This window comes from Ursus maritimus, unplaced genomic scaffold, assembly GCF_017311325.1.
Source record: "Ursus maritimus isolate PB19 unplaced genomic scaffold, ASM1731132v1 scaffold_24, whole genome shotgun sequence".
NCBI classification, from domain to species: Eukaryota; Metazoa; Chordata; class Mammalia; order Carnivora; family Ursidae; genus Ursus; species Ursus maritimus.
In genome coordinates this window covers 6,225,595-6,232,984 of record NW_024424897.1, presented here as the reverse complement: position 1 = coordinate 6,232,984, position 7,390 = coordinate 6,225,595, and the positions used below count along the sequence as shown (strand labels likewise).

At 41.8% G+C, this 7,390-nt stretch overlaps 1 long non-coding RNA gene across 1 annotated transcript in view; it reads left to right on the top strand.

Moving 5' to 3' along the window:
- Positions 1–5,434, top strand: part of LOC103665729 — a 47,239-nt gene extending 41,805 nt beyond the window's left edge. Inside the window, exons 4-5 of the long non-coding RNA XR_569362.2 lie at positions 1,837–1,934; positions 5,394–5,434. This is a non-coding gene — a long non-coding RNA (uncharacterized LOC103665729). The remainder of the gene's footprint in view (positions 1–1,836; positions 1,935–5,393) is intronic.
- The last annotated feature ends 1,956 nt before the right edge of the window (positions 5,435–7,390 follow it).

Below are 7,390 nucleotides of genomic sequence, written 5' to 3'. Positions count from 1 at the left end.
GTCGTAAGCTAAGGCATTGGGCAAAGTCCCTGACTCAAATAACTTATAATCAGGCCGGGGGTGGGTAGGAAATACACAAGAAGTGAAAGGGGAAGAGAACCAACTGCCGGGCGTCAGGCACTGGTGGGGCTTTACTAATATTAGCTCATTTTCTCCTTACACAAACCCTTCCAAGTAGGTGTAGTATTTATTTGCTACTGAGGGTCAAAGGAGTTAAGTAACTTGCCCAATATCACACAGCTGGCAAGTGGTGTTGATTGAGCTTCTACTGTATGCCAGAGAATGAACAAGCTGGGTGCTATGCCAGGTACTATAGAGAAAGAAAAAGAGATGCTATCCTTGCTCTCCTGAACCTAGGTCTTCTGTTGCCATCGCATACCTTCCCAGCCTGATAAGACTGGAGAACCATCAAGAAGGAATATGTCATGTTAAACTTACCCTTATTAATATATGAGGGCCAATAATCAAAGGGTTGTTTAGTCGTTAGCTTTTGGGCGACAGGTGTGTCTTAAAATACCCTTCCTCTCCAAAGTTATGCTAAATTACAAAATCACCTTCAGGCAAAGGAGGAGCTCCTATAAAAAGTAGTTAAGCATATTCAAATGTGTGAACAATATATATTCCAATGGCAGGGGCCCTGGGTGGCTCAGTTGGTTAAGTGACTGCTTTTGGCTCAGGTCATGATCCCAGGGTCCGGAGATTGAGCCCCGCATCAGGCTTCCTGCTCAGCAGAGAGTCTGTTTCTCCCTCTCCTGCTCCCCCTGCTTGTGAGCGCTTGCTCTCTCCCTCTCTCTCAAATAAATAAATAAATAAAATCTTAAAAAAAAGAAAAAAAGAAAAAATGTATTCCAATGGCAGACTGGAATTCTGTGAGCTGAACCTAGGGAATCTTCTAAAGTTGTATACTGAGAGTCTCTTTCCGATTTCCAAGAGGGAAAAATGTGAAAAGATAGAAATTTCCCAACATAAAGTTTCTCCCTCCATCATTTTTATAGGGGTGTGAAAGGGGGTGGCTGTGCACTGGAAGAGCGTGCTTTATTTTTTTTTTTAAGATTTTATTTATTTATTTGACAGAGAGAGACAGCGAGGGAGGGAACACAAGCAAGGGGAGTGTGAGAGGGAGAAGTGGGCTTCCCAAAGAGCAGGGAGCCTGGTGCGGGGCTCGATCCCAGGACCCTGGGATCATGACCTGAGCCGAAGGCAGACGCTTAACGACTGAGCCACCCAGGTGCCCAGAGAGGGTGCTTTAGAATAAGAGAGTAGAAGGGGTAGCAAATACAGAAAAGAACAACGGCATATGTTCATCAAGTGATTTTTTTTTTAAGATTTTTTTATTTATTTATTCGACAGAGATAGAGACAGCCAGCGAGAGAGGGAACACAAGCAGGGGGAGTGGGAGAGGAAGAAGCAGGCTCGTAGCGGAGGAGCCTGATGTGGGGCTCGATCCCACAATGCCGGGATCACGCCCTGAGCCGAAGGCAGACGCTTAACCGCTGTGCCACCCAGGCAACCCTCATCAAGTGATTCTTATCTGGGGATTCTGTGCTAAGCCCTTGACCCTCACAAAAGCTCTGTTATTGTCCCCATTTTACAGATGAAGAAACTGAGACATAGAAAGGCTGGGTAAGTTGGTCACCCAGCTTGAAGTGGCAGAGCCAGAATCCTATGGAACTCAAGCTTTCCAACTCAGAGCCCAACGTTCAGTTACTGTAGGACCGCATATAAATCCTTATGGAAGGAAGAGAAAAAACAGGCAGAAAAAAAATCCTAGAATAGTGCCAGGAGCACCAGTTAAGTTGTTTTGACTTAAATTTTTGTTTTGTTGTCTCTGGGCAGAATGAAATTTCCATGAAAGCAGAGACCTCTCTGTCTCATTTGCAGTTTTATCCCTAACACCTTGCATAGTTCCTGGATCCTGAAGGATGAGAGAAGTGGTAAGTGAGGAGGGAGCCATGTGGTGAGTGTTTTCACCATTAGGGGTTAAGTAGGAACTTAGGCAAGAAAGGCCTCATTCCTCTAGAAATCTTATTAAATATCAATAATTGGTGTAAGAAGGTAAGTAAGGGTAGGGTGAACCTGCCAGAAGGTTACTCCTCAGGGCCAACTGCCAAAGGGAAAAAAAAACCACACACAATATTCCTACAAGTAGTAGGAAAACAAGAATCACAGAGTCTTGTTTAGAGCTTTAAGTGTTTGCCAAAAACCCCAAGAAACACATAACTGAATTTATAACACCCGACAACTAAAGCATGTAGTTTGTAACATCAAATTTCCTTCACATTCTAACAAAGGTTAGTTGAGTACTTGAGCTATCCCTGTGAACACTAAGAACACTGAATACTGAATGCCTAAATACCGCAGGAAATCTGGAGGCAGAATGGTGATATTATAGAAAACTTCCAGCTTTCTATCTTTGCGTCATGGCAGAGATGGGACTCAAGATAGTGCCAACAGTCAAAGCCAAGAACCTGCTATGTTGCACTTTAAATGTGTCAGCTGGGGTATAACTGTAGGGAAATATTGTCCCACATCACAATACCATACACCACTGTCTGGTAATATACATAGTGCACACACATAACTTAGAGGATGGCCCTGTAAGGGCCTTTTTGCCGGCAGGTATCATTGCTATTCACCTTTGTAGTCTCAGCAAGTAACAAAATCCTGAGACCCAGTGATCAATAAATATTTACTGGCATAGCAGTGGTAACATAGTACTTGTCATGAGAATACCAAAAATGCCTACAGTGGGTTTCTCGAATGCGGCTTCTACACTGGAATGACAATTTCTTCTAATCTCATTAATGCTCCAGTCCTACTTCTCTGTCCATTACTGAACTCAAGCAGGGCCCAATGACTTGAGGCTGTTTGCTTCATAAAATGAACAGAAATCGAGCAAAGCTTATATTTCGCAGTCATGCCAAGATGGATAAAATCTGTACTCTTCAAGCTCCTGTTTGTGAGTGTTTACTCTAACCATGAGGTGGAGAAGAGAGCTGGAAGAATGGTTCTCAAAAGGTGGTCCCCCGGGCAACATCACCTATGCTTGTGAACCTGGTAAAAGTGCAAATACCCAGGCGCCAGCCTAGACCTACTGAATGAGAAGCTCCATGAGATGGAGCCCGTGAGTCAGTGGTTTAACAAGCACTCGAGATGATTCTGAAGCTCACTGAAATTTGAGAGCCACAGGGCCAGAACAGCTTTTACTCCTCCAATAGTGAATTTGTCACATTCATAATTTTATTTCTCAACTTGAAGTCTTACATGGGGCTATAAAGCAAGTTTTCACAAATAAGGCCTTCTTTGTGTCTGTGTACACATGTATGTATCAATATATGTATATATGTATGTGTTTAAAACATTTATCAAGAAATTATTTTATTTATTTATTTATTTATTTTTAAGTAGGGTCCACACCCAGTGTGGAGCCCAATGTGGGGCTTGAACTCACAACCTTGAGATTAAGACGTGGGCTGAAATCAAGAGTCAGATGCCCAAATGACAGTCACCCAGGTACCCCAGGGAATTATTTTTATTTTTAAAGATTTTATTTATTTGTCGGGGGGGGCTTGCATACACAAGCAGAGGGAGAGGCAGGCAGAGGGAGAAGCAGGCTCCCAAGGGAGCCTAATGTGGAACTTGAACCCAGAACCCTAGGATCATGACCTGAGCTGAAGGCAGACGCTTAACCCACTGAGCCACCCAGGCATCCTAAGGAGCAGAAGGGGAGGGAGAAGGAGAATCTGAAGCGGACTCTGCTCAGCGAGGAGCCCTATTCTGGGCCTGACCTCAGAATCCTGAGACATGACCTGAGCTGAAATCAAGAGTCTGACTCTTAACCAACTTGCCACGCAGGTGCTCCTTGTCTCTCAATTTTAATTTGGTCTTTATAGACGTGTGAGCATCTTTATATAATTTTAGAAATATTAATTGTAGAAATATTAATTGTAATTAATTGTAGAAAAAATTTTGGTTTACTTTTGAATTTAAAATTATCTGGTAAACATGATAAAAGATGACTTTTTAAAAAAAATTTAAAAATCCAGTTAATTACCATATAGTATTATATTAGTTTCATGTGTACAATATAGTAATTCAAAAGTTCCATATAAAAGATGACTTTTTAAAAAAGAAGATTTTATTTATTTATTTGTCAGAGAGAGAGAGCGCACAAGCAGGGGGAGCAGCAGGCAGTTGGGGAACAGGCTCCCCCCTGAGCAGGGAGCCCAATGCGGGACTCCATCCTAGAACCCTGGGATCATGACCCTAGCCGAAGGCAGACGCTTAACTGACTGAGGCACCCAGGTGTCCCAAAAGATGCCTTTTTTTATAAGGTAATAATACTCACTCCTGCTAGTCTTTTTCTTTCTTTCTTTAAGATTGTTTTTAAGTAATCTCTACAACCAGCGTGGGTCTAAAACTCATGACCCTGAGACCAAGAGTCACATGCTCTACCAAGTTAGCCAGCCAGGCACCCTCCTCTCCTAGTCTTTTTTTCTACATAAATATTGATAGATACCTCTTTTTTTTTTTTTTACCAAATTTTACTTTTATCTTCATAAATTTTTGCTGCAATTACCTTTTAATGATTGTGTAAGGCTTTTCTGTGAGACATTTAGATTACTTCCTTTTTTTGTCATTATTCAAAATGTCCTTCTTGATTATTTCCTGGAAGTACAATTATGGGGACAAAAAGGTGAACATTTTAAAACATCCTGAGAGACTTTTCCATGTTCTTCATAGTTTTTTGAAATAGCTGAGCAATCTCATTGCTGTTATGTTTATTCACTTGTTCCTCTGTTCCTCTAAGGTTGAACATCGATACCAGCAATTTTTAAGAGAGGTGATTTTGTCTCCTAGGGAACGTTGGGAATATCTAGAGACATTTTCAGTTGTTACAATTGTTGAGGGGTATTATTGGCATCTAGTGGGTAGAAGCCAGGGATTCTGAGGAACACCCTGCAATGCACGGGACAGCTCTTACAACATAGAATTTTCTGGTCCAAAATATCAATAGTGCGGAGATCAAGAAATTTTTGTTGTTGTGTTATATATAGCACACATCAAAATTCGTATACCATTTTTTTTGAAATTATTTGAAATACATTTTCTTTTTTTAAAAGATTTTATTTACTTATTTATTTGAGAGAGTGCAGAGCGAGAGTGAGAGAGCACAAGCAGGGGGAGTGGCAGAAGCAGGCTCCCCGCGGAGCAGGGAGCCCAATGTGGGGCTCAATCCCAGGACCCTGGGATCATGACCTGAGCCAAAGGCAGACACTTAACCAACTGAGCCACTCAGGTGCCCCTGAAATAAATTTTCAAGAGAGGACTTACAGGGTCAAAGCACATAAATATTTGTATGCCTTTCTCTCTCTCTCTCTTTTTTTTTTTAGGGAGAAAGAGAGTGCTCGAGTGGGGGGAAGGGCGGAAGGAGAATGTTAAGCAGGCTTCACACTCCAGGAGATCTCGACCTGAGCCGAAATCAAGAGCTGGGTGTTCAACCAACTGAGCCACCCAGGCACCCCTGTACGTTTCTTGATAATAGATTTTTTTTTTCAAGATTCTATTTATTTATTTGACAGAGAGAGAGAGAATACTAGCAGGGGGAGCGGCAGGAAGAGAGAGAAGCAGACTCCTGCTGATCAGGGGTCCATCCTAGGTCCCTGGGATCGTGACCCGAGCCGAAGACAGGCTCTTAACCAACTGAGCCACCCAGGCACCCCTCTTGATTATAGATTTCTACCTTGTTTCCAAAATAGTTATGTCACTTGATATGATTATGTATTTATTTCTCTGCAGGCTAGGGAGATTTGATTTTCCTAGGATGCGTTAAATGTATCCACCTCACAGTTTTATATAGGCCGTATCTAGAGATTTGGGCTAGAGCACAATTCTTCTGGCTTGATCTGAGAATGATTCTTAGTTTGACTTTGGAGTGACTGAAAGTATTTCTGGTTTGACTTTTGGGCAATACATATGTTTTGTTTTAGGAGATTTTTATTTGATTCCAGAAATATTTTATTCTTTCTGTCTTCCTTGGATTCTGATATACCTCAGGTTGAAATTTCTCTTGCATAATTGAAGACTCTTCAGTACAGATACAGGAGGAATTCAGAAGTTAAACCAACCAATATAAGGAGAGGAGGAGCTTATGGAGGCAAAGAAGACAAAAAGATTTGTATACTGATTGTTTTTCCAAAAGTATTCATTTATGATTATATGTAAGGAAAAGAGGATATTAAAAAAAAAAGAGGCTATATAAACTATGTAATTGAAACCTCATTCTTGGAAGAGTGTTGAAAGAGAAGGAGAGAAGGAAAAAAAAAAAGGTCCATAGATAGAATATTAACTCTATTAGCTATAGTTTTCTTTTTTAAAAAAAAGTGAATGTATTCGAACGATTATGTAAAGTTGCTGGTGTGTGGTGCTCTTAGACCAAAATATGTTTCTTTCTTTTTTTTTTTTTTTTTTTAAAAGATCTTACTTATGGGGCACCTGGGTGGCTCAGTTGGTAAGCATCTGCCTTTGGCTCATGTCATGATCTCAGGGTCCTGGGATCTAGCCCCACATTGGACTTCCTGCTCAGCGGGGAGTCTGCTTCTCCCTCTCCCTCTGCCCCTCCCCCCTGCTCAGGTATGAATGTGCACGCTGGCGCTCAAGTTGGGGGGGCGGCAGGCAGAGGGAGAGGGAGAAGCAGACTCCCTGCTGAGCAGGGAGCCCAATGTGTGGCTCAATCCCAGGACCCTGGGATCATGACATGAGCCGAAGGCAGTCGCTTAACCAACTGAGCCACCCAGGTGCTCCCAAAATATGTTTCTAATACTTTTTCCCAGTATTATCTAGCCCTGGGTCAGACAATTTCAATGCTTCTATTATTTTCAAATGAAGGTCTTTTTTTTTTTTTTCAAGATTTTTTTGTCTTTAGGGGCGCCTGGGTAGCGCAGTTGTTAAGCGTCTGCCTTCGGCTCAGGGCATGATCCCGGCATTCTGGGATCGAGTCCCACATCGGGCTTCTCCGCTGGGAGCCTGCTTCTTCCTCTCCCACTTCCCTCCTATGTTCCCTCTCTCGCTGGCTGTCTCTCTGTCACATAAATAAATAAAATCTTAAAAAAAAAAAAAGATTTTTTTGTCTTTAAGTAATCACCCTACCCAACGTGGGGCTTGAACTCACAACCCCAAGATCAGGAGCCACATGCTCTAGTGACTGAGACAGCCAGGCACCCCTTCAAGTAACAGTCTTAAAATATTAAGAAACTGTAGTACTAAAACTTTCCAAGGTCTTTTGTCATTCAAATAGTTTTCACAGATCTCCCTTTGAGAAAGGTGGTATTTCTTTTTGGTCTTTCATCCTATTATTTTTTTAAAAGATTTTATTTATTTGAGAGAGACA